Source organism: Oreochromis niloticus, linkage group LG16 (assembly GCF_001858045.2).
Source record: "Oreochromis niloticus isolate F11D_XX linkage group LG16, O_niloticus_UMD_NMBU, whole genome shotgun sequence".
Classification (NCBI taxonomy): Eukaryota; Metazoa; Chordata; class Actinopteri; order Cichliformes; family Cichlidae; genus Oreochromis; species Oreochromis niloticus.
The window spans coordinates 28046954-28050785 of record NC_031987.2 but is presented as its reverse complement, the minus strand read 5'-3'; positions in this window follow the sequence as shown (position 1 = coordinate 28050785).

Genomic DNA, 3832 nt, shown 5'->3' with positions numbered 1-3832 from the left:
CATGGGTCAGCACACCTGAATCAAATGATTACTTCCCCTGTTTTAGACCCTGAAATCAGACATGATTGTGTTGTGGAAAATGGTGCATGGGCTCTTCCACAAATCAGTTTGCGGTGCCACCCACAAATGCAGGTCTATCATAGAAAGAGGTCATATGTGACTTCATCTTAAGGGACCTCAGCTCATTTAAAATGGACTGAAGAACAGTAGAAAACTGTTCTGTGGTCAGATAAATCAAAATTTGAAAGTCATTTTTAAAAACATGGATGCAACATCCTCTGAACTAAAGAAGAGAGGAACCATCCAGCTTGTTATCAGCACTCAGTTCAAAAGCCTGCAACTCTGATGATACGGGGGTGCATCAGTATTGGGAGCATGCACATCTGGAAAGGAGCATCAGTGCTGTCAGATACATAGAGCTTTCATACATGCTCCCATCCAGATGACTTTGGGCCATTTTTCTTTTTGCATATTTCAACAACAACGTGCATAACTGCATCTATAACAGTAGCATGACGTTGTAGTAGAAAAGTCCGGGTACTGAACTCACCTGCAGTCCACAGTTTTCACCCAATGAAATCATTTATTTGGCACATCATGAAATGAGGACTTTGACAAGGAGACGCAAGACTGTTGAGCAATCCTTGGGACAGCGTTCCTCTCCCTGAGGTCCAGCAGCGGGTCTCCTCAGATCCCAGACTTTTATGGCCTGAGTGAAGCTGATACTACACAGTGGCAAACATGGCCCTGATCTGTTGCTGCCATTACTTTTTAATGCCGTGGTTCACAAAAACTGAGAAACTTTCCATTTTTTCATATAAATTTAAGACAAGAATCAGATCACTGTAGCAGCACATTGAAATAAATTCACCAGCAGGAAACAGGCACTGTATGTATGACAAACAATGCAAGCAGAGTGCAGTGAGTACTGTGTTAACTGGATGTGACACGTGCAATAAAACAACACGGGCAAGTCAAGATAGTGATGTAAACAAGCATGTAGTTAAGTGTTGCCGGTGGCATTTTGCTGTAATGGAAAATGAACAAACATGACTCATCGCTGCTATTTGCACAGTTTAAATTTCCCGTAGCGCCTCAGCTGGCAGCGCCACAACATTCAAGTGCTTTGCAAAAGAATTGTTTTGCATTCTCGCATTTATCTTTATGATACAGCTGTAAATTATGCGAACAATAACAGAAGAAAGGTTTTTTTAAACACGGGTTATGTGGACTGACTTGCTTTTGGAATCAGCACTCTTGAGAAACAACAGTTGTCAGTTCGCTTTTAGCCCTGAGCTCGGTGCCTAATTCGATGATGATTCTAATGCTCTTCAAACCACATCTTTACTGATGTATGTGAAAGTGTCAGAACCTGTCATCAGGGGTACAGAGGAGGCCATCTAATGTCTTTGTGGCAGAAGAAGTTGATGCTTAAATGTAAAAAAGCTTTCTTTAGCCCTTTTATCATCTAGCTAGCATTTACTACTTTTTGTTTAGCTAGCTCGTGTTGGATTTTGACTTTGCTTTGGATGATAGTTCTGTTGTGGCTCTTCTTCAGTGTCCCTCTGTTGACTGACAGTCTGCTGTAGTAGATTTTTAGCGTTCAGTATCAGTGGCTGCCACGCTCTCTTAAAGGTGAGCTGTTCTTTGTTTTAGCGCTTTTTGTTTTTCCAAAAATGGCTGTAGCTTCTAGTTTCGCTTTATGAAAACATTGCGCTGTCTTAGATTTCGCTCTGAAGTTTGTTTGTGTAGGAACTACACCGGGGCACACCACCATGTCAGCGCAGCACTCGCTTTGCTTTTCTGCCCGTGTGAGCATGAATCAACTTAGAAGAAAAAACCAAAAAGACTAAACTGGCAGCAAGTGAGACAATGTGTCATTCATATGTGGGAGGAGTGGTTGGTGAAAATGGGCCTCTGTCACTTTCATCCCATTAAAAACCAATAATCCATCAGTCTTTGTCATTTACAGCACTGATGATCCAAACAAATGTGCTTTTTCTTTTTTTCAGATGACTCGATGAAAACAATGATGAGTGTAAAAGGACTAAAACAAAGATATGATTTATATAAACATGCATGAGCACAGTTATCAGAGGATGATCTTTAATTTTTTTTTAATGTCACATGTTCCAACTGTTTTCTACTGAATGAGATGAGTAAGGTATAAAAGTCATTTTGTGATTTTGTAGTACACTCAGGAATGAATGTGGTGCCTCAGAAAGTCACCCATTCTAATTAGGATTCAGTGAAATTGTTTATAATAATTTTAAGGTGGAAACCATTTGATGAAGTGATTAGGCTGTTGATTTTATGGGGTTATTGCAGTGTGGCACATTTCAGTTCTGCCCTACCGCATTCACTGTAGCATTGAAGTAGTGAAACACACCCAGATACTAATAATACCTACGCCCTGCTCCAGACAGGGCAGGCTGGAGGTAATTCAGTCAACTGTGAGCGAGCTGACGCCGAGTGTCCATGAGTAATGAAAGACATCATCAGCGGAGCTCTGACACAAATATTGACCACAGAAATGAGTAAACTGAGAGCAGATCCTCTGTTTTAATCCACATATGAATGAGGATTAAAATAGAAGAATGTGGACAGTGACGTTTATCTTGAAAAACAGGAGGGGAAGAAGAGTCATGTAAATCAGTGACATGGTCACATCTCCTTAAAAGAAAAAACTGGATTTTTAGCTTTAGGGACAAAAATATGAATCAGAATCAGTGTTTACTCAGTGAGAGCCTGGAAGACTGATTTACAGGTTTGGGTCCAAACTTTAAATGTCTAGAGGTCCGTCACACCGTTCTCAACAATGTTGCTCAACAGCCTTCAACATGTGAACACAATGCTCCAGAATGCAATCAGCCTGCAGCCTGATTTCAGAAACTCTCTGCAACTCACATTTTAAAACGTCAGCGATTCATTTTTAGTGTGTCTAAAGCTACATACAGATTAGTACTACCATAAAAAGGGATGTAGTAAATGTTTTAGTGCAGGTGGGGGGACTGAACCTACATTATCCAGGGATCACTGTCTCTGTCAAAAGTTAAACGTGGCTTCAGTGTTTGTAAAAACATGAGCTTTCACAGCAACTGCATGAATGAGGAAGTAAAACAGAGTTTTAGCTTCAGGTGCAGCAGGAGATGAGGAGTCACAGAGAACCGAAAGTTTCCTTCATCAGCGTGTCAGTGATCTCAGTTTTCACTAAACCAGGCTGGATTCCCCGGCCTTCAGTCTCTCCTGGCATTAAATCAGACAAGATAAAGTTCAGGTATAACTCGAAATGAGGAACTTATCAAACTATAACAAATTATAACTATAATAAATTGTCATCAGCGTGTTAAGTGCCAAAGAAGAAGCTGTGAAGCCTGCGCATGAAGTGATAAATAGTGATCAAATTCTCTAAAAATAACCAACAATATCATTTGTTTTGGAAAGGTTCAAACGTGTGAGCAGTGTCATCAGCCAGCAAAGCACAACATAGGAGAGCAGTGTTGTTGACCAGCTCAGACATCATGCAGTTTCTAAATGCCTCTGCTCATTCTGGCAGTACGTCATCATAGAGACGTCTTCATGTCGCCAATTATCCACACAGCCATCATCACACCACACAGTTCTACAGACACACAATACTTGTCCAACTGTCCTTGTGCAAAAAATAAAACAAAATCAAATATAGTAGTTTTTCTCGTTTACAAATTAGAGGAGCAAAAATGCTGAAATCCTTTCATTTCACATTAAATGGAGATTTTCCTTCTGCTGTGTCTTCTTAGGAACACTTACTCTTCCAGCCTTTGCAAATCATTGGATTCCATTTTTGTTTACA